At 40.6% G+C, this 24290-nt stretch overlaps 1 protein-coding gene across 5 annotated transcripts in view; it reads right to left on the bottom strand.

Moving 5' to 3' along the window:
* The window catches only part of SUGCT (succinyl-CoA:glutarate-CoA transferase), a 477812-nt gene that overhangs the window by 417409 nt on the left and 36113 nt on the right, over positions 1-24290 (bottom strand). The gene's annotated exons all lie outside the window — the stretch shown is intronic.

Below are 24290 nucleotides of genomic sequence, written 5' to 3'. Positions count from 1 at the left end.
GAGAGAGAAGACACACTCTGTGTTCCTCCTTGGCTCTGTTTACCCCATAACTTCTCCTCTTAACAACAATCACAGAATCTTCCACTATACCTCATACTGGCCTGCTGCACACCAACTGTGCATTGGACCCTGCTGCCGTGCAGTAAACATTCTAGTGCACTTTTGAGCTACTCCAGTTTCAAAGCAAAGTAGATCAAAAGTACACTAGGGAACATTTAGCACAAGGCAGCAGGGGCCACACAGACAGTAGGCTAGTGCAAGGTAAAATTGGCCATCTGTTTGTCTAAACAAGCTCTTAAAAAGGTAGCCCATTTGAAGGCTATCTTTACCTACCCTTTCCTTCTTTTAGAACAGACCTCACTACATAGTATCAGACATTAGAAAGGAAGCATTTATTATAGGTTGCCTGACACTCCATTATATGACTTTGTTTTCATTTTACCATAAATTGTGATTATATCCTATTGTTAGAACATAATACGATGAGATATTTGTGTTGCTGCAAGAGAAATACTTCCTTTAAATGTCTACAATTATGCCTTTTACATCTACATTTCTAGGTGACAAGCCAAGGTCTTCACAAACTGAATCTGTATACAATCCCTTTATAGTTCTATCAATAAAAAATTCACACAAACCCACCCCAACCAACGCAGTTATAGTGGTACAAAAACTGGGGGTAGACCAAAATGAATTGTCCCGTCCATAAATGCTGAGGGAAGATCCCCGACTAATCTCTGGGGGAGCCTAAATAGCCACTGATGACATTAGGACTTCTATAAGCTCCCTCACAACCAGCTTCTTCCAGATACATTAGCTCCTCTGCTGAGCTGCTGCTATGTCCTCTAGCCATAATGAAGCAAGTCAGTAGCAGAGAAGCAGCCTGGTCTAGAGAATCACATTGGGGGCTCCTCTATTCCAATGCCATCTCTGGCACCAATTCTATTTGTGGCCTTAATCAAGTCCACAACAGTCCACAACAGTAAAATGGCATTAGATAGCCTTTTCAAAGACCTACCAACACGCTAAAATTCATCAGAATGTACACAACATTCATTTCATTGGAATTGTGCCTTGAAAAAATATTTTTTCAATGTTTGTATCTATGCACAGATGCCACCATAAGCAGTTTTCCTGCAGCAGAAGACTAGCAGGACATAAAAAAACTGGGCAGCTCACTCACTCTCTCCACCTTTCCCCTCAAAAAAAAAAAGGAAAAACACCTTTATTTAAGAAAAATAATCATTTATTTTCTGGACACACAAATTTTCACAAATCAACCCAAAAATGCTACGACAGGCTCCAATGATATGTGCTGTTATCTCCCTGAACAGTAGCAGCAAAATCATTTCAATATGTTTGGGTCCACTTCAAAAACAAAAAGAAAAACACTCAAAACAACTCCAAGTGACTGGACAGTGAAACACACTGACAATAAGTGAGAAATTATGAAGAACAAAAAGCACTGGCCTCAATTATTAACAGAGAACAGACCTCTCAACATGTCTATTCATACAAATGTTTTCACAAACAGGAAACATCTGAAAATTAAATATTTAGGATGTAGAATCACCATAAAAACTCCTTACAATACTATTCTGATGAGGACAAATAACCATCCCTCAAAATACTCATTCTGTACTTTTAAAGATGATCAGCACAGTTATTTAAATTTTTCTAAGAGCCTTCTTATGTTAGAATACATATTTTGAAGTTCTCCCAATGATTTTTTTTACATCTATCAATTGATTTCAAAACATTGCTCATTGCTATGTGCCAGCTGCAAGGTTAAAACCACCTGGTGCCATGCAAAGTTTAAATGGTAGAAAGATATTATAATTAAAAAAGGGATGTGACTACAGAATTATATTTTGGACTCGGATTCTGAACTAGTAAAGCCAGTACGGGGCCAAAATCCATTTTTGGTTTGCCTAGTCACAGGAAATCTGGAGTTGGAAACAACCTGGAAAAGAGATGGCAATCCAACCTTAAGAATTAAGGGATGAATAACTAATTTTAAGGTTAAAAGATATAATCGTCCTTCTCTAGACAGACAAGAAACAAAAGGATACATGTTTTTGTCCTAGCTAACTGCACAGATAATAAACAAATAAGGATTTAGCCACAAGACTGAACGAATGTACGTATGTCTGAGCACGTGCCACACAGGAAATTTTGTTTTTTTAAAATGTGTAGGGCCGATTTTTCAAAGTCAGGGCACACATCTGAGCAGACCTCGCAGCATATGCATGCAAGTACTGTAACAAATGTGTTGTGAATAAAAATAGATGTTTACCATGCACATAATCAGTTTGGCCTTGTGTTTATGCAAATACCCAATGCACATCCACTCATAAATTAAACACACACACACACACACACACACACACGTATGCAAGCAATTGCACATGCTTACCTCCAAAAATAGGTTCCATGCTAATATTACATACAGTCTTGAATGGACAAAATTTAGATACAATGTTACATTTGTTCTAGGCGTTTACCAAATCAACTAAGTTTGTTTTTATTTTGTTCGTGGGTATTGTTTTGTTTGGGGGAGTAAACTAAAATGTCATGATTTAGGGAATTCTCAGCTTTACATAAATTTAAGAAACAATTGTCAGATGTGCAATCGCTGAAGGATTTATTTCTCTACTGATTTTGCTTTAAAACCATGGGAGTCCTTAGAGTCCTGTAAAGTGGAATTCCTAAATAAATGGGGGAAGGATGTTCCACAATTCCAAATCTCCACCCCACAGGTTAGAGCTGTAGGGCCTGATCCTCTGAGGCACTGCACATCCTCCATTCTCACTTCCCAAAGGAAGCTCAGCGCTTTTCAAGACCCTGCCATTATAGGCCATATTTGTTTCATTCACACTCTTCAAAGCACTCAGTCACATCATCAACGTGGTGACAAGAAAGTCAACAGAGAAGCAGCAACTGCCGCCAGTCTAGTCCCCAAGTACTGTCCCACAGTTGTCACTGCCGAAGCATTATTGAATATGATTTATAGTACATACCAACTGCCTTACGCCGCACTGAACACAAACTCTGAATGCACACTGGAGAACAGCTTGTATATTCAACACAGCCATTTATGTCAGTGCTGGCCACAATTTCCTCTCCTCAGGCTACAGCTGCCACTGTCCTGATTCATGCTGACAAGCCATCCTTTATCCACTAAGGAGCCCTGTTATTAATTTATTGTCCTTCCTCTCTCACGGGCAGGAAGAGAGACATGGTATGAAACAAGTATCGAAGAACAAGTTCACTAGTTTGCTGGCGTCAAATGCGGGCCGGCGTCCATCTTGTAGAATACTTAAAAAGTCTGGCACAGCTTACATCTTGCACCACATGTAGAATGTTTAAAAAGTCTGGCACAGCTTACATCTTGCCTCAGCTTTGGATGGACTAGATAACTTCTTGAAGTCCTTTCCAACCCTACACTTCTATGATTCTATATACATAGTGAACTCCATGGTATTACTCCAGCAGTCCCAGATGTGATGGGCCAAACTCAGGTGGAGAAAGGCATAGATCTTTACTGGCTACCATTAGCACTCTGTTTTTCAGAAAGTCCTGCACAATTACATTTATGCAGCAAGCAAAGTAGAGTATATGACTAAACTGCTTACCACATGCAACATTCCCATCATCTCCAGGATATGAAGCCAGGGTGAGAAAGGACAAAGTCAGCTATCCATCTCTCTCTTTTGACTTATGCAAACAACTGCATGCAGTGTGAGAGTGTTCAAAACCACATATACCTACTATACCATGTGCAGGATGCTGCTATTCCTGCGTCTGACTTTCTTTAAGTTGTGAGGAGCCATTATGCTGAAAGTGACATATGATACGAGGATGAGATGAGGACAAGGCTAATAGGAAATAATAAAGCAGTTACTAATACTAGAAGCTATGGGGTGCGTACAGGACAATATTTCAGTACAGAGCAACAAAAGAGAATGCTGGTGTCAAAGAAAATTCCCCTAGCCAAACTGAAAGATAACAATTATGTCAGGATAAAACTAGTGCTCTTCCCACAAACTGGAGGAATTATTGCAGAAGTGACTGTATGAGACAGCCTTTGTCCAGGACAAGGTTTCAATCAGATGTAACAAAAGTGAACTTATATCAGAGAAAATTTCACCTGTATAATGCACTATGACATTTCCTGACAGACATGAGGGCTGAGAGAAAAATATTTCTTCTCCCAGATTTTTCCAACTGAGTTAGTACAGAGAATTCTTTCCCAGGTATCTGCCTGGTGGGTCTTGGCCAAATGTTCAGGGTCTAACTGATCACCATATTTGGGGTTAGAAAAGAATTTTCTCCCGAGTCAGACTGGCAGAGGCGCTGAGCGGTTTTCACCTTCCTAACCAGCATGGGGCACGGGTCACTTGCAGGTATAAACTAGTGTAAATGGTAGATTCTCTGTAACTTGAAGTCCTTAAACTATGACTTGAGGACTTCAGTAACTCAGCCAGAAGCTAGGGGTCTATTACAGGAGTGGGTGACGTTCTATGGCCTGCAATGTGCAGGAAGTCGGACTAGATGATCATGATCGTCCCTTCTGACCTTAAAGTCTATGAGTTGGATCACAGAATCATAGACTTTAAGGTCAGAAAGGACCATTATGATATCTAGTCTGACCTCCTGCACAATGCAGGCTACAGAATCTCACCCACCCAACTCCTGTATCAAACCTTGTCTGAGCCATTGAAGTCCTCAAATCGTGGTTTAAAAAGACTTCAAAGTGCAGAGAATCCCTTGCCCCACGCTGCAGAAGAAGGCAAAAAACCCTCAGGGCCTCTGTCAATCTGTCCTGGAGGAAAATTCCTTTCTGACCCCAAATATGGTGATCAGAACTCAGATGGAGATATGGATCACAGAACTCAGTCAAAACACAGCAGCTCTTTTGTGTGAAAAACCACATGTACTAATTCTGCCTAGCTGGGGTGGCATTTCTGCTCATATGAGATGGGGTCAGTCAGTCAGGGACACAGGAGAAATCCCATCTGACCTATCCTAATGAAAGGGTCTCATCTTGAAACATATCACAAAAGATACAAGGATAACAACATTTGCAAATATAAGAGCAAAAAAGTTTTGCAAAACAAGCTACTATTAAGAGTCCACAGACACAAAATGTTCTAACTATTGCCACACAAGTCAAATCCCAAAACTGCTTGAGGACTTGTGTCACCCAAGACAGACAGACTTTTTTTTTTTTAAACACAATTCTGTTAACGAAGTAAAGGAATCCTTTACGGTATCCAAAAGGGTAAAATTATGACTAACAAGACAAAATATTAGGAAAGGGAAAATTTAGGCTGAAAAAAATCAGGAAACACTTCATAACAGTGGACGTTATTAGAACTACAGAGTAGTGTCACAGGTGAAGTTGTTAAAGTTGATTTTGAAATATTTAAAATTAACTACACAAGAAGCTAGAAAATACTTTCTACAGTAGAGAACACTCCTGCACTGGTATGGTAAAGATGTTGTGTATGTCTTTTCCGTCTCTAGATTTATAATGCCATGTTAGCCATAAAATAGTTTTTCCTTTTGCATCAAAAGAAAGTGGTATTTTTTGCTAGCCTTATAACAGACAGACGCTTCATAAACGTTAAGAAAGCTGGCAAACCAAATGAAGATGTTTGCCCCCTAAAAAGCGCCCACGTGTCATAATTTCGTAACATTTATGATCTTGTGCTGTTCCCGGATAGGTACTGCAACTGTATTTAGCCACTCTTTGTTTGCTTATTTAAGGGTTTCTAATGGTAAGATGACAGAATTCCTTATAGATGTATAAAAAACAGTACTCTTTGCCTACGAGTTGTAAGTAAGCACTAAGGGCAAAGAGACACCAGTAAAGTAAAATGTTTTGCAACACTGTCAATTAAAGGTACACTAACTTAAAAATCATATCTGCTGGAGTTTATTCTCAACCTACTATTGTTAAAAATAACATCTGCAAATATGATAGTGATTACTGAAAACACACTTTCTATGATTTTTCAGTTTTGTTTTGTTTCATGCCTTTCACAACTCTGTGTTTTGTCAAGTTTCACTGTTTCCCAAGCAGGGTCAGTCATTTAAACACTGTTTCAGCCTTTTACCAAAACGACTGGCTGATGTCCCTTTAATTAATTGCCAGAGGAAACTCTAAATCGGACATTCCGATAAAAATGAATGTCAGCATTTCTTATGCCAAAATATTGTCCAAAATATTAATATGCTAAACAAAACCAAAATCACTGTTTCTGCATTTCTTCATAATCCACAAACAAGATAAAATTTTATAAGATTAAATATAAAACACATTGTTTTGGGGGGGGAGGGGAAGCAAACTGGAGACATGCTGTCAACAAAGACCAATTCCCTGTAGTTAGATTCCCACATGACAAATGACATAATGTCAGTCTGCATAGAATATTCTGAGCAAAACACAGAAAATGTGCTCAACACAGGCAATTCTACAAATAGGAACTAAGTATGTCACAAATTCAATCCAGATAGATGGATATCCCTACTGAATAACAAATTAATGAGAAACACCTTTAGACTTGTTCTATTGCCAAAAGAAAGCATTCAGTTAAATACAGCCTACATCTTTATTTAATAAAGATTAATGAAACAAGCAGAAGAACACAAGCAATTCTCTATTATGAGAAAAGCCAAAATGTAAGAGACACATTATATGAATCTTTGTAATGTCAGAGCTGCCAGATATGTTAGCAGAACAAATAATGACTTTCGGAAAATCCCTGCCATGTGTTGGTCAGAAGAAAAGGAAGTACAGCTTCCTGGGTCAGCATACTTAAAGCGGATCAGAACCAATATGAAAAAGCTAAAGTCAGAGCAAATTGTCAGAAGAGATGAAAGAGCAAAAAGTAAACCTGTGACAGCACATAGAAAACTCTGACAATCCTGCAAATAAAAATCTCTACATTTCCTCTCCCAAATGATAATTCTGGATATGTATACAGTACATCCTGTCTGTATCCATCTGCCATTTGTAGTCTTAGATTGTAAACTCTTTGGGGCAGGGACTGTTGGGTTTTTTTGTTGTGTTCGTACAGTGCCTAGTACAATGGGGCCCTAGTCCATGACTAGGGTTCCTAGTCACTACAGTAATACAAATAAATAATATTAATACAGCAATTACTTTATTCCTTCTATATTAGTTAACTGAAATGCTGTAGGTCCCTCTTATAAGTAGCATTGCTTTGTGTTATAAATCTATGTGCAAAGATAAAATAATATGAGTAAACAGCATTCAAAAATACAATTATAATTTTACTGTGTTTTAGCTAACTAAAGGCTGAAGAGAGATTTTTCAAAGTGATATATGCCAATTAAGCACTAAAAGTCCACTGATTTTTAATGGGATTGAGGCACCCAGTGTCGTTAAGCTCCTTTGAAAACCCCAACCTCAGTTCTGGGCTTGATCCAAAGCCATTAAAGACAATAGGAATATTTCCATTGATTTCAATATGGTTTTAATCAGACCTTTTGGCCTTCCAGATCATGAATTTTGGCTACTCAGCAGGCCTGCAATAATTGCAAAGTCTAGGGTGCAATGATCTACAAGGATAACAGCGCTTATGCTAATATTAGCTTTTATCCCTCAGTCAGCATACATTTTAATCAGTTACATATTGAATCTCAGTCTGGGAAGCTGCTTGTATCTTCACTTTGAGTAGCTCTACTACATGACCTTAGAAAAGTAGTGAGATTTAGTGGTCTATCTTCTGAAAAAAAATATGATCTTAAAAAGAAATACCTGGCAGAGATTAGGCTTAGTATTAGCATGGATTTTTTTAAAGGTAGCTTGGAAATATTTTTTCCACTTAGAGTTGCATAAATAAATACTTTTTTTTTTAAAAATCTCCAAGCTTAAATGATGAGCATACTACCTCACATTTTTGGCCCGCTAAACTCTAAACTAGATTTCATTTACAGTCATCAACTAACATTAATGTTTCATCTGTTATGGTGAAGATATATATCCATGTCTGAAGTTGCAATGAACTGCCACAAGACCAGACACAAGTGCAAATCTGGAGTGTCTTCCCAGGATGTAAGAGCCAAGGAGCATTTTAGGGAGAGTTTAATTGTGTATACTTACGACTGATTTTTAAGTGAATATGTGTATGCCTGGTGTGAACAGTTGCCCTCATCATGCAATACTAAGTACTTAAAGTATATGTTCATTTATTGTTTGCATGTCACACCTTTGTACAGTGATATTAAAACGGTACGTGTATCTTATTTATGAAAACAGTCAACCTTAATAACTGATGGTTGAAACTCTCCAATTTTATGCAATTTTTCTATCACAATTTAGTCAGTGGACCCGCTAGCAAAATAAATAATATTTCACAGGTCATGTGGCTATCAATACATAATGGATAAGCTTTGAATGGTTCTCAGCCTCAATAAGCTTATTAAACATGCTTAGTGTTAGCTTCAATTCTGCTGGCTTTAAACCCTCCCTTATCCTATTTATTCATTTTCTACTCCTGTGGGAGTGCATTGAAAACAAGCAAAAAATCTCAAAAGTATATGAGGACACAGGGTGCACAAAGTAGAATATGACCCCCTGGTGCCCAACTGTACCACCTACTGCTTCACACCACGGACCACCTAAAACAACACAAATTTGCCACAGTACAAATAAACTTCCCAAGCAGTGCATAAGCAGAACAAATCTTTGACAAACACTGTCTGTAGCAGATACAATTGTCATTCCACATTCTCAACTGTTCCTTTTTCATAATAGTATTCTTAAAAATACTTATTTTATCCTCAGTCACATTCTCTGGCTGGTACAGTATTGAGGAGTGAAGGCTTGTGATAAAATAATGAGATCCATTAATTTTCACTAACTCCTCCCATGGTTTGAGTGAACAAATCCCATTTAACAAAAGACATGGCAAGACTGGAAAAGAAAAGAAAAAAAGAAACTCTTTGAAATCACCACCAACTAATAAGGCCTTGATCTGACAAGGTTATAAGTGACCTTGGGACAGATCCTCAGTTTTAGTAAATTGTCATAGCTTAATTGATGTCAGCGGAGCTACAACTTACCCCAGCTGAGGATTTAGTTCCTTAATTTCCAATGAATGGTTTTTATTTTATTCCAGTTCTTACAATAAAAAATGGTTAGGAATACCTCACAGAAGCCACTCAGTCTTGTGATATCCTAACGACAAAGACACTGATCAAAGTTATCAGTGTTATACCTTTTTATTAAACGGGATTTCTTCATCCAAACTACAATAATAATTTCCCCCAGAACAGTCTACAGTAATTCTTTTCTGCGATGTTTATAAACAACTTTACCACAATATGACTCAATTCTTTTTGAAAATCCCATTAACAATAAGGAGCTGAACTCTATCCTGGAATAACCTGTTACACCACAGATGAATGTGACCAGTTTCTCTGTTGCCTCTCTTAATTAAATTTGCCGTATGGGATGACATTTTCAAGTCAGTAAATGTCCTGTAGCAAAAGCATTATACAATCCTTTTAAAATGTACCCTTAAAAATATTATGAATTAGTACTTTCTTCAAACATATGGGTAGGGTTTATTTCAAAACCAATTACACTATGATTGGTGAATACAATGAATAAATGTCAATGAATAAACACTCAGATAAAGGTGTTGAACACATTCACTGGGCATACTCTCTATCCTGTGCCTGGATTCTCTCCTTTATTTATAGAATATCTCAATCTGACCCATTTTAAATATAATGGAAAACAAAAAGTTATCAGAGTTACTACTAACTCTGCACCATATCCACAAACCTGTTCTTATTAAAACCTTATTTTGCAGCAAAACCCACAACTTTTAATGACAAAATTTTCTCCACACTGGGATATATAATGCTTTTAATGTTCAAACAAGGGGCAAAATGCCAGACACTTCCATCATTTTCATGTCCATAAACGATAGATGTCTTTAGTAATCACTGTCTTTCTCCCACACCCAACACTTTTATTTTGTACTAGAGAAATGTTCTATTTTATCACGTTATTTTAAATACAGAGAATTAATGCAGACCATATGCACATTGGTTTACATTTTCAGGTCAAGACAAGCTTCATACAGCATTCCTACTAATTTAATATACTGCAGAAATATAGTACATGGAATTATCATGAACATTGCACCACAAATCCATTTTGATAACTCAGATTTATCAACAAATGATCAGCACAAGCCGAAAAATTTGCTATTTAAAACTTAAAAGCCTCCAACCCCCACAAAAGAGAGCATGAGTATCTTAGACATATAAAATAAACCAGGAAGTTATCATGAGATCTTGCTCTCAGAAAAGGAAGATTTCGTTTCTGGTCCCCCAAGGTATGGTAATAGGGATTCAAATGTTTGTTCGTCTTTTCTTGAGTCATTTCTATAAGAAACTACTAAAACCCAAGGAGAATAAAAGCTGTTTCACTAAATTTATTGCAAGGCTTTTAAAGCTGCCTAAAATCTTCCAGCTTTATTTTTGTTAATGTAAGTAGGCACTAGTCCAAGTAAAATAGCTACTGAAAAATAAACATTAAACCGTCAGTAAGTGTCTCCATAATTGTACTGGTTGCTATGTTGTTCATATCCATAACTTCAGTGGTCTAATCTGGTTTCATTCACTGTAAACTACACCAACGTTAGATTTTACCACTCACAGGCATCTGTCTGCTATGGTATTCTTCATTAGGACTGGAGCCAGGAGCCTTCAACTTCAGATTTTATATCAAATAGTGCTTGCTGCAGGTCACTGATATTTAGATGGAAGGTCAAGCTATGACTGTGAAACCTTGAAAAACTAGCGTCTCTATGTGTGTTTGAAAGTAAATATTGAATTTTAATGGAAGAAAGAGTTATGACATTCTCACTAAACTTTGTATATACTTTCTACTCAACAAGGAATTAGAGTGCTGACAATGAGTTATATATCAAAACTGTACAAATTCTCTGTTGTTTCTTACTCCTAAACTCACTTTCATCTCTTTTGCTGTTCAGACTATGTGATAGATGGGGCTGACCAAGAACAGAAGGAGGAAAACGCCATTGCCTTCCTGGGACAGAATATTAAATGCAAGTTTAAAAGCTAGCTCAGTGGCTTAGGATAAAGATGTGCCCTGCATGCTGATGGTGTGTTAGGCAGAAAGATGCAGAAAAGTCACACTGCAGTTGGAGCCACTCAGCCAGAATTCCTTCTGGGCATTGTGCATGTGCAGACTGATTCACAGCAGAACATCAGCTCTGCTGCCCATGGCAAGGGTGCACTGTGCTCCCAGCTCTGCTTTCAGCCATCTCTGCTCCTCCTTGTCTCCTTTTAGACAGCTTGCACCCACTGAGGCCGTGGGAGGGAACTGGGATTACGCACCCCAACAGGATTCTGGCCAGCCCTTATGCAGCAGTTCAAGTAAGGTGCAACCACCTTACACTAGCATACCATTGCAGAGACCAGACAGAGTTTGGCCTGTAATTGCTAGTATTTTGCACTACCAGCACATGTGAGAGACTCAAGTTCCGTTGCCAAAGGTTTGTCACCATGCTGAACTTCACAGGAATATCCTGATCTGAGCAGATTGGTCTTGGATCCTGTAAAGCTAACTGTAACTTTGCAAGATCAAAATCAAAACAAAAAACTCACCTAACATGAATTTGCTTCAGACAGGAAGTACTCCTTATGTGCACTCTGACACAGCATCATAATGTCATTAGTTCTGTTTCACGGGATAAATTCCCTTAAGGTTTGGTTTTACTCTGGAAAGAGACTCTGTAAAATTGACGTTGTGGAGTTCCAGTTTATTGTGCTTCAGTGACGTCTAACTCAAACGTGCTCAGTTTACAAACATCAAGATGCTTTTTCTTTCCTGCATACACAACATGGACTCTCAAAGTCAAGTCTGAGTCTTCCCACTTCTTAATTAGCTAGAACAACAAAGATTCTATTTCTACAAACTAAATTGCACCCTCATTTACATCTCTAAATTCTAACTGCTTTCACATTCTGCTCTTCAGGTTCCATTTGTACATGGTCTCTTTTTAGAGTACAAACATGTTGGTCTCAAATGAGAGTGCTCAGACCTTTCCTACTACAGTATGTAGAAAACCTGTACACATATCAGGTGTACAGATTAAGACAGCATCTTCCTCACGTTTAATTACAAAACACTCACGTACTGACTACAGTACTGCCAACCCCATGTCAACTCTTCAGGTATGAGTCATGACCTCAAATAGTGATGATCATGACTTTTTTTTTTTAAATAAATGTGGGGTTTGATTATTTGCCTTCTGGTTTCTGAGCCTTTAGGTCACATGTCCGTCATGCTTCACCACTATTCTCCACACTTGCAAATGCTAGAAACTTTTTTTTTTAAATGAAAGCTGAAATTCTTGCCCATCGCCACCCCCAAAAAATTGCCTTTAGGAAAAAATACCAAATATTGTGAGATTTGCACTAAAATCATGAGAGTTGGCAACACTGAAACCATTACATCTAATAGCATGTACACGGTATTTTTATAAAGATGCCTCAAGAAAAGGTGACAGCCTGCTTCCAGATGGATCATCCAAGATATGAAACAGATGGGAAGGAAAATCTGCCTAAGGAGCAGAAGAGAAGATCAAGATCCATGTGCAGCAGAAGGAACATCCAGGTTGTATAGCTACTGTTTCAACTGGGAAACAATTAACACCACTGGTTAAGAATGAATTTAAAAAAAAAATCCTCATGTCTCCTTCACTTTTTCCAATTAAGATAGTGACAATCTCTACAGAATACAATTCAGTTTTACCTTTAAGGCTTTTTGCTTTCTTTCCCATCATTTAATTGTGGTTACTTAAGTTAACAGTAAACTGCTAAGGTAAAAATATTTCACATAATTAGACTATTCGGTTGAGTTTTATTATTACTAATAATTTTAGTGGGGGAAGAAAGATTATTATAGGGCCACTAGAGTCCCAATTCTGACACAGTGGGCCAGCTCAGCTTCCATCAAAGGAGAAAACAGTGATGCTAAATTGAGGTATATTTTCTTAGTGTCTGCTCACAAACTGTATACGAGTCCTTCAACGGGGTGGCCACAAACTGCACGCAGCCAACTTCCACTTACAAAGAAAGCACTATGGCCCTTTCTCTCTTGGACTCTGGGAATCTCTCCACTTAAACACACTGTTCCCTTCTCCTCCCTCAACCCCAAAGCTATTCACTTAGGACCACATGGCCTTGAAAGGTGAGTCTGGGCATTGGTCCTCCTTTTGTCCAGCCGCTTTGCAATACAGAGGAACCTCGGAGTGGCCAAGCAGGGAAACTGATCCACAGAACTACAATGGTATAATTATACTGCTATAGCTAACTTCATCTTGTACACAAGCCCTTAAAATCATACAACCACCCTTAAAAACTGACTTGACATAATGAGAGCTTACACATCCATGACTCTTAGGGTATGTCTACGCTACGGGATTATTCCGATTTTACAGAACCCGATTTTTGGAAACAGATTGTATAAAGCTGAGTGCACACGGCCACACTAAGCACATTAATTCGGTGGTGCGCGTCCATGTACCGAGGCTAGCGTCGACTTCCGGAGCATCGCACTGTGGGTAGCTATCCCATCGCTCCCGCGGTCTCCCCCGCCCATTGGAATCTGGGTTGAGATCCCAATGCCTGATGGGGCCAAAAATTTGTCGCAGGTGGTTATGGGTAAATGTCATCAGTCAATCCTCCCTCCGTGAAAGCAACGGCAGACAATCAGTCACCCCTCCCTCTGGGAGCGTCCATTTGATTCTTTGGCTTTCTGGTACGCTTGTCTCAGCTACTTAAGTTTCACGCCGCACTGTGTTGAGTCCCTGTTGTGGTCTCTGTCCACCATAGCCTTGGAGATTTTTTCAAATGTTTTGGCATTTCGTCTATTGGAACAGAGTTCTGATAGAACAGATTCATCTCCCCATACAGAGATTAGATTCAGTAACTCCCGTACGATCCATGCTGGAGCTCTTTTTTGATTCTGGGACTGCATGGTCACCTGTGCTGATCAGTGCTCCATGCTGGGCAAATAGGAAATGAAATTCAAAAGTTCACGGGCTTTTCCTGTCCACCTGGCCAGTGCATCCGAGTTCAGATTGCTGTCCAGAGCGGTCACAATGGTGAACTGTGAGATAGCTCCTGGAGGCCAATACCGTCAAATTGCAGCCACACTAACCCTAATTCGAAATGGCAATACTGATTTCAGCGCTACTCCCCTTCTTGGGGAGGAGTACAGATATCGATATTAAGAGCCCTTTATATCAAAATGAAGGGCTTTGTTGTGTGGATGGGTGCAGGGTTAATTGGGTTTAACATTGCTAAATTCAAAATAAACTCATAGTGTAGACCAGGCTTAAGGCTACATCTATATTTGGAGCTGGGAGCATGCATCCTACTTCATCCAGACCCACCCCCCATTTCTGCTCAAACTAGCATACTAAGAACAGTAGTGTAATACAGGCAGCGGCACAGGCTAGCTGCCCCAGTATGTACCCAGGGGCTCCCGGCATAGGGTTGACAACTTTCTAATCACACAAAACTGAACATGGCTGGTTTCTGGGCTGAGGGTATGGGCTCTGGGGTGGGACTGGGGATGAGGGCTTTGGGGTGTGGGAGGGAACTCTGGGCTGGGCCAGGGAGTTGGGGTGCAGGGGAGGAGGGTGCAGGGTCCTGGCAGCACTTACCGCGGCTCTGAGGAACGACCGCCAGGTGCCTGCGGCTTCTAGGTAGAGTCATGGGCAGGTGGCTCTGCGCAGTGCGCACTGCCTTTGCACCCGCAGGCACCGCCATGCACAGCTCCTATTGGCCGTGGTTCCCAGCCAATGGGAGCTATGGAGCCAGTACTCGGGGTGGAGCAGCGTGCAGAGGCTCCCAGTTCCTGGTGGCCCCAGCACCTAAGGGCTGCAGGGACCTGGCAGCTGCTTTTGGAACCAGCCCTGAGCCCCCACTGCGCCGCCAACCAGACTTTCAACAGCCCGGTTGGCAGTGTGACCAGAGCCGCCTGGGTCCCTTTTTGACTGGGCATTCCGGTCCAAAACCAGATGTCTGGCAACCCTATCCAGGCAGGTACATATTTGGGGTGGCTAGTCTGAGCCACTGCCCATATCACTCCAGCTACACTGCTATTTTTAACATCTTACTTACAGATAGCTAGCACAGGTACATCTACGCAAACTGAGAATCAAACCCCCAGTTAAAAGTGCAGACATACCCTTAGACTCACATACATTACAACTTTCCACAATAAAAATATTAACTTCTGTTTAATTACTCAGAGCTAAATCGTAGCTTTGCCACTAGCCCAAAGCAAGAGCCAGCACCCTGTGGCATTTCCCTAGGAGCAGACTAGAAGGCAGCCTGTCTTTCTTGCAGTCACAATCAGTTTTCCAGTTTTCCCCGTGCTTCTACAGAGTGAGTTCCCAGGGCCACATCTATAGCTAGTGCACCATACTTTCCCCAACTGCACGGACAGCTATGATGGCTGACACATGTATGGGGAGCCAAGACTCTGCCCATCTCCCGCCACCTGCTGTCATAGGCACGGAGAGGACACATTGGCTCCATAATCACTGCTCTCCACCCCATGTAACTATTCCACAATACAGGCAGCCCACTCAGAGGAGTAAGGGGATGCCTGACGTCCTCTTACTCTCCTATGCAGCCAAGCAAGTTGGGACATGATTTTGCCCTTAAAATAAAGAATTAGCAAAAAGAGTCCCTGGAACGTTTATGTTGCTAGACTTCCAATACAAAGTCCTGAGTTCACTATGTATTAAGAAACATTCCCTCCACTTCCTTATATTCTGTTTATTCAGACCTGAGTGAAATAGTGGTTAGGATCACAATCCTGCATACACAGGACTTGTCTACACTCAAAAGTTATACCACTTCAACTATATATATAATATAGTTAAAATAGTACAAACCCATAGTGTGAATACAGTTATAACGGTACAAAGGTGATTTATACCACTGTGGGAAGGGGAATAAACTACACTGGTATAAGCTAACTTTGTGCTAGTGCAAATGCATCCATAGTAGGGGTGTTTCACTATAGCTATTGTGGTAAAAATTAAGATTTGCACCCCTAACCAAAACTGCATTTATGCCATGCCTTACTGAAATTAAAAAAATCCTCAACCACTCGAGTAGTCCCGCTGACATAACTGGAATACTCATGTCACTAAGAGCTACTCACATGAGTAAGGGATTTCAGGGACATGCACTAAGAGACACTTCAATTTCTACCCCTTCCAAGGCTTTGTGCAATTAGTTAAAATGTTGTTTATGAATAGAAACAAAGTATGTACATTGGTCAGGATCACTTCAGTTTTCTACTTTTGCATTTGCTGAACCCAAAAAGTAAGTATGAAGGGTTTTGAAACTGTTATTTCCTGGCAGTAAATAAATGAACTTGTCCCTTGGCCTTGATTTACACAAAACAACAACATGTAACCATAATTTATTTTGTCTAACTGCTTTATAACGGCTTTGTGAATATGGCCCTAAATTTTTGGTCATGCTGCAGTGCAAATTAAAGTTTTATTCCAGAAATTTTGAAATGCACAATGAGGGTTACTAGACTTTTCTCCTGAAAAACAGGCATTTGGAACAAATGCATTGTCAAGATAAATAAAACCTTACTGATTCAGGTATCAAATGTAATAAATGGCCCATTTATTATCAGAAATATTTTAATACATGTTTTGGAAACAAACTGTAGCCCAACATTCTCTGGTTTCTACTTAGTATGAGCAGTATCATATATTTCTAAATCCACTGCTGCATGCCAAACAAGTTAGCCCTTAACTACAACAGGAACTATGTTGATCTAGCTGTGCCAATGTATATTCCCACATGTGTGGTTTCATTTAGAATTGCAAAGAAGCACTCCACTGCAGGGAAGAAAAGCAGCATGATGTGATTCAGAGTTAATTTCACTTTATTCCCACTAAAGAACGTTTATTTTAAATTTAGAAGTACAGCGTCTTCTGAACTTTTGAAAAGAAATGGTACACTATTCTTTGTTCTGGATACACGAGTGATTTTTTTCCCAGTTATTCTCTAAATAGCGCTGCAATTCTCCTTATAAACTGATGCTACACTGAATTCTTATGCGTTGACAAGTGAATTTTGAAGCTCTGTTTTTACATAATGTGCCTTCTATTTTTAAATTAGTATCTCACATCTATTCTAGACAGGTGTATAAGGCTTTCTGCCCATCCCCTTTAACTTCGGCGTGCTAGTAAAGCTTTTTAATATGTTGATCCCATAATGTAAAAAAGAACACAGGAACAGGGTGACCAGATGTCCTGATTTTATAAGACACTCCTGGTTTTGGGGGCTTTTTCTTATATAGGCTCCTATTAACCCCCACTCTCTGTCCCGATTTTTCACACTTGCTATCTGGTCACCCTAAACAGGAATGACATTAGCCAATCAAGTCTGATACTTCAGGCAGTAAGTGGTCATCTATGGGCTTGATTCAAAGCCCAGTAGAAAGATTTCTTATAAATATCTGATCCTATCTAATGTAACTGTGCATGATCTGGAAAAAGGGGTAAACAGTGAGGTGGCAAAGTTTGCAAATGATACATAACTGCTCAAGATAGTTAAGCCCAAAGCAGACTGTGAAGAACTTCAAAAAGATCTCACAAAACTAAGTGATTGGGCAACAAAATGGCAAATGAAATTTAATGTGGATAAATGTAAAGTAATGCACATTGGAAAAAATAATTCCAACTATACATACAATATGATGGGGGCTAATTTAGCTACAACGAGTCAGGAAAAAGACCTTGGAGTCATCGTGAATAGTTCTCTGAAGATGTCCACGCAGTGTGCAGAGGCAGTCAAAAAAGCAAACAGGATGTTAGGAATTATTAAAAAGGGGATAGAGAATAAGACTGAGACTATATTATTGCCCTTATATAAATCCATGGTACGCCCATACCTCGAATACTGCGTACAGATGTGGTCTCCTCATCTCAAAAAAGATATACTGGCACTAGAAGAGGTTCAGAAAGGGGCAACTACGATGATTAGGGGTTTGGAGAGGGTCTCATATGAGGAAAGATTAAAGATTAAAGCTGCTAACAGGGAGTTTTGCAAGGGAGTTTGGAAGGGGAGTAGGAAGGGAGGGGGTGTCCCTTGGCGGTCTCATCTGTGACCCATTGGTCCCCTGAACTCATAACCTGAGCCACATCAAAAACCTTTCTGTTTACAGCAAAGAGGAGTGGACAGAGAGCTGTAGACGGGAATTTGAGACTTTGACAGAGGGAGGCTTACAATGGTGAGGAGGACCCGCAACACCTGTGCCAGCACTGCTTCTGTCTCCTCCACCTGCGCCTGTAGCCAGACAGAGCACCAAAGCATGGATGCTTTTACCCAGATTCTGGTGTGGGCTTGCAAAGACTGTAATTTGCAATTTCCACTTACTGATATCCAGGCTGGGGGTGGCATCCAATGTGAAAGGTGCCTACTGGTGGAATCTCTCAGGCAACAGGTGGGAGAGCTACAGGAGGAGGTGGCCAGGCTGAGGAACATCCATGTCCATGAGCAATTCCTGGACAGTATCCATGTGGAGATAGCTGATGGTGCTGTCCCAGTTGACAGGACTACTGACACTCCAGTGGAAGAGGAGATGCCTCAGGGTGTACCTGACACACCAGTGGAGGAGGAGGCTCAGGGTGGACACAGCCAGCTGATTACTACTGGCAGCGGGCAGTGCTCCACCGCTGCTGCAAACCCTCCTGTTGTGGTAAAAGATACAGGAGAGAAGAAATCACCCCCAACAGTTAAGGGGGTGAAGCCTCGTACCCCTAAGGCTGGGAGGTCTGCTGCCACCACTGATAAGAAACGTAGGGTAGTGGTGGTTGGAGACTCTCTGCTGAGGGGGACGGAGACACCCATATGTCGCCCTGACCGTTCATCCCGGGAGGTATGCTGCCTGCCAGGGGCCCGTATCCGAGATGTTACAGAGGCTTTGTCGAGGATTATCCGGCCTTCTGACTACTATCCCATGCTACTCATCCATGTGGGCACAAATGATACTGCGAGGTGTGACGCTGAGCAGATCAAGAGTGACTACAGGGCTCTGGGAGTACGGGTTAAGGAGTTTGGAGCGCAGGTGGTATTCTCTTCGATTCTTCCTGTTGAAGGTAGGGGTCCGGGCAGAGACAGATGCATCGTGGAGGTGAATGCCTGGCTGCGAAGATGGTGTCGCCAGGAGGGCTTTGGCTTCCTCGACCACGGGATGCTACTTGAGGAAGGACTGCTAGGAACAGATGGCGTTCACCTTTCGAAGAGGGGAAAGGCCTTATTTGCGCACAGACTGGCTAACCTGGTAAGGAGGGCTTTAAACTAGGTTCGACGGGGACAGGTGAGCAAAGCCCACAGGTAAGTGGGGAACAAGACCTGGGAGATGGGTTGGAAACAGGAGGGAGCACGGGCTATAATGGCAGAGAGGAAGGAGGGTCAGGGCAAAGCTGGGAGGCAAAATCAAACCAGTATCTTAGATGCCTATATACAAATGCAAGAAGTATGGGTAATAAGCAGGAAGAACTGGAAGTGCTAATAAATAAATACAACTATGACATTATTGGCCTTACTGAAACTTGGTGGGATAATACACACGACTGGAATGTTGGTGTGGATGGGTATAGTTTGCTCAGGAAGGATAGACAGGGGAAAAAGGGAGGAGGTGTTGCCTTATATATTAAAAATGTACACACTTGGACTGAGGTGGAGATGGACATAGGAGACGGAAGGGTGGAGAGTCTCTGGGTTAGGCTAAAAGGGGTAAAAAACACAGGTGATGTCGTGCTGGGAGTCTACTACAGGCCACCTAATCAGGCGGAAGAGGTGGATGAGGCTTTTTTCAAACAACTAACAAAATCATCCAAAGCCCAAGATTTGGTGGTGATGGGGGACTTCAACTATCCAGATATATGTTGGGACAATAACACCGCGGGGCACAGACTATCCAATAAGTTCCTGGACTGCATTGCAGACAACTTTTTGTTTCAGAAAGTTGAAAAAGCTACTAGGGGGGAAGCTGTTCTAGACTTGATTTTTAATAAATAGGGAGGAACTTGTTGAGAATTTGAAAGTAGAAGGAAGCTTGGGTGAAAGTGATCATGAAATCATAGAGTTTGCAATTCTAAGGAAGGGTAGAAGGGAGTACAGCAGAATAGAGACAATGGATTTCAGGAAGGCGGATTTTGGTAAGCTCAGAGAGCTGATAGGCAAGGTCCCATGGGAATTAAGACTGAGCGGAAAAACAACAGAGGAGAGTTGGCAGTTTTTCAAAGGGACGCTATTAAGGGCCCAAAAGCAAGCTATTCCGATGGTTAGGAAAGATAGAAAATGTGGCAAAAGACCACCTTGGCTTACCCTTGAGATCTTGCGTGACCTACAAAATAAAAAGGCGTCATATAAAAAATGGAAACTAGGTCAGATCACGAAGGATGAATATAGGCAAATAACACAGGAATGCAGAGGCAAGATTAGAAAAGCAAAGGCACAAAATGAACTCAAACTAGCTATGGGAATAAAGGGAAACAAGAAGACTTTTTATCAATACATTAGAAGCAAGAGGAAGACTAAGGACAGGGTAGGCCCACTGCTCAATGAGGAGGGGGTAACAGTAACGGGAGACTTGGAAATGGCAGAGATGCTTAATGACTTCTTTGTTTCGGTCTTCACTGAGAAGTCTGAAGGAATGTCTAGTATAGTGAATCCTTACGGGAAGAGGGTAGATTTAGAAGAGAAAATAAGGAAAGAGCAAGTTAAATATCACTTAGAAAAGTTAGATGCCTGCAAGTCACCAGGGCCTGATGAAATGCATCCTAGAATACTCAAGGAGTTAAAAGAAGAGGTATCTGAGCCTCTAGCTATTATCTTTGGGAAATCATGGCAGACGGGGGAGATTCCAGAAGACTGGAAGGGGGCAAATATAGTGCCCATCTATAAAAAGGGAAATAAAAACAACCCAGGAAACTACAGACCAGTTAGTTTAACTTCTGTGCCAGGGAAGATAATGGAGCAGATAATCAAAGAAATCATCTGCAAACACTTGGAAGGTGGTAAGGTGATAGGGAATAGCCAGCATGGATTTGTAAAGAACAAATCGTGTCAAACTAATCTGATAACGTTCTTTGATAGGATAACGAGCCTTGTGGATAAGGGAGAAGCGGTGGATGTGATATATCTAGACTTCATTAAGGCATTTGATACAGTCTCGCATGATATTCTTATAGATAAGCTAGGAAAGTACAATTTAGATGGGGCTACTATAAGGTGGGTGCATAACTGGCTGGATAACCGTACTCAGAGAGTAGTTGTTAATGGCTCCCAATCCTGCTGGAAAGGTATAACAAGTGGGGTTCCACAGGGTTCTGTTTTGGGACCGGCTCTGTTCAATATCTTCATCAACGATTTAGATGTTGGCATAGAAAGTACGCTTATTAAGTTTGCGGACGATACCAAACTGGGAGGGATTGCAACTGCTTTGGAGGACAGGGTCAAAATTCAAAATGATCTGGACAAGTTGGAGAAATGGTCTGAGGTAAACAGGATGAAGTTCAATAAAGATAAATGCAAAGTGCTCCACTTAGGAAGGAACAATCAGTTTCACACATACAGAATGGGAAGAGACTGTCTAGGAAGGAGTATGGCAGAAAGAGATCTAGGGGTCGTAGTGGACCACAAGCTTAATATGAGTCAACAGTGTGATACTGTTGCAAAAAAAGCAAACGTGATTCTGGGATGCATTAACAGGTGTGTTGTAAACAAGACACGAGAAGTCATTCTTCCGCTTTACTCTGCGCTGGTTAGGCCTCAACTGGAGTATTGTGTCCAGTTCTGGGCACCGCATTTCAAGAAAGATGTGGAGAAATTGGAGAGGGTCCAGAGAAGAGCAACAAGAATGATTAAAGTTCTTGAGAACATGACCTATGAAGGAAGGCTGAAGGAATTGGGTTTGTTTAGTTTGGAAAAGAGAAGACTGAGAGGGGACATGATAGCAGTTTTCAGGTATCTAAAAGGGTGTCATCAGGAGGAGGGAGAAAACTTGTTCACCTTAGCCTCCAATGATAGAACAAGAAGCAATGGGCTTAAACTGCAGCAAGGGAGATTTAGGTTGGACATTAGGAAAAAGTTCCTAACTGTCAGGGTAGTTAAACACTGGAATAGATTGCCTAGGGAAGTTGTGGAATCTCCATCTCTGGAGATATTTAAGAGTAGGTTAGATAAATGTCTATCAGGGATGGTCTAGACAGTATTTGGTCCTGCCATGATGGCAGGGGACTGGACTCGATGACCTCTCGAGGTCCCTTCCAGTCCTAGAGTCTATGAGTCTATGAGCTAGGACTCTTCAGTTTGGAAAAAAGAAGACTAAGGGGGGATATGATAGAGGTATATAAAATCATGAGTGATGTGGAGAAAGTGGATAAGGAAAAGTTATTTACTTACTCCCATAATACAAGAACTAGGAGTCACCAAATGAAATTAATAGGCAGCAGGTTTGAAACAAATAAAAGGAAGTTCTTCTTCAGACAGTGCACAATCAACTTGTGGAACTCCTTACCTGAGGAGGCTGTGAAGGCTAGGACTATAACAGTGTTTAAAAGGGAACTGGATAAGTTCATGGTGGTTAAGTCCATAAATGGCTATTAGCCAGGATGGGTAAGGAATGGTGTCCCTAGCCTCTGTTTGTCAGAGATGGAGATGGATGGCAGGAGAGAGGTCACTTGATCATTGCCTGTTAGGTTCACTCTCTCTGGGGCACCTGGCATTGGCCACTGTCAGTAGACAGGATACTGGGCTAGATGGACCTTTGGTCTGACCCGGTACGGCCATTCTTATGTTATGTTATCTCATTATCTATCTAAATGTCTAATCCTTTTTAAAAAAAAATCCTACTGAGCTTTTTCCCTTCAGTGACACATTGTGGAAGTGAGTTCCAACCAATTAATTATGTGTTGTGGAAAAAAATATTTCCTTTTATCCATTTCAAATGTATGGCCTTTCTGTTTCATGGAATGTCCCTTTGTCCTTTTGTTATGAAAACAGGTAAGTAGGAATACCCAATTTACCATTCTTTATTTTATATACTTTTATTGCATCCACAATTTGTTTTTCTCCTTTCTACACTAAAACAGCCTCCTCTTACACACTCCCATGAATCTCTTCCGTACCTCCATTTATTTTCATTACCCATCTCCAAAACCCTTCTATTTTCTACTAGATGCACTGGGTTTTTTTTGATGGGGTAACTAGAACTGGTAGTCCAGCTGAAGGTATACCATTGACATTTAGCATGACGTAATATTGTATACACTTCTTCATATATCCAAACATTTATTTGCGTTTTGGTTACTTCTACACACTGAACAGAAGTTTTAACTAAGCCATTCGCATCCTAACAGAAGTTGGATTCTGTTGAGAATATTGGGTCTATTGTCTATGCTATGCAAGAGATCAGACTACATAACAATGGTTCCTTCTGAAGTTAAAAATTATGAATAATTCTCTAAATTGACCCCAGTCTTCTCACTGTTTGCTAACAGTTAATTCAGAACCAAGCAATTTATAGGAGTTCAAATTATTCCTTTCATTATGCATTACATTTGTCAACACTGGATTTCATCTGTCTCTGTGCTGCCCATTCACCTAGTTTTGTGAGGTCCATTTGGAGTTTCTCATAGTCCTTTCTAGTCTTGACTAACCTAAATAATGTTGAGCTATCTGCAAATTAAGCCACACACTGCTCATGTCATCAGATCATTAACAAATACTGGTCCTAGTGTAACCTTTGGCATGTTTAGATCATATATTCCCACTTTTTGTTCTGGTCCTCTAACGAGTTTCTAATGCATAGTAGTACTTTACCTCTCACCTCTTGGCTACTTAGTTTCCTTAATAGTCTCTCATGATAATCTTTGACAGTCCAAATGAATGGTCTCATTCACTTCTCCTTTAATCACTATTTTACTGACACACTCAAAGAATTCTAATTGACTAGGGAGGCATGATTTTCCTTCTCAAAAGCTGTGCTGATTTTCCCTATCACATCCAGTGCATTTCAGTGTTTTATATCTTCGGCTTTTCTTTCAACCAATTTACCTGGTCTTTATGAGTAAGCGTCTCTGGCCTGTAATCCCTAGGATCTGGTTTAAAAGATAGATACAATAATATTTGCTCCCTCCACTTCATTCACCCTATCA

Source organism: Gopherus flavomarginatus, chromosome 2 (genome assembly GCF_025201925.1).
Source record: "Gopherus flavomarginatus isolate rGopFla2 chromosome 2, rGopFla2.mat.asm, whole genome shotgun sequence".
Lineage (NCBI taxonomy): Eukaryota > Metazoa > Chordata > Testudines > Testudinidae > Gopherus > Gopherus flavomarginatus.
The sequence above is the reverse complement of the archived record's forward strand: the minus strand, read 5'-3'. Positions and strand labels throughout refer to the sequence as shown.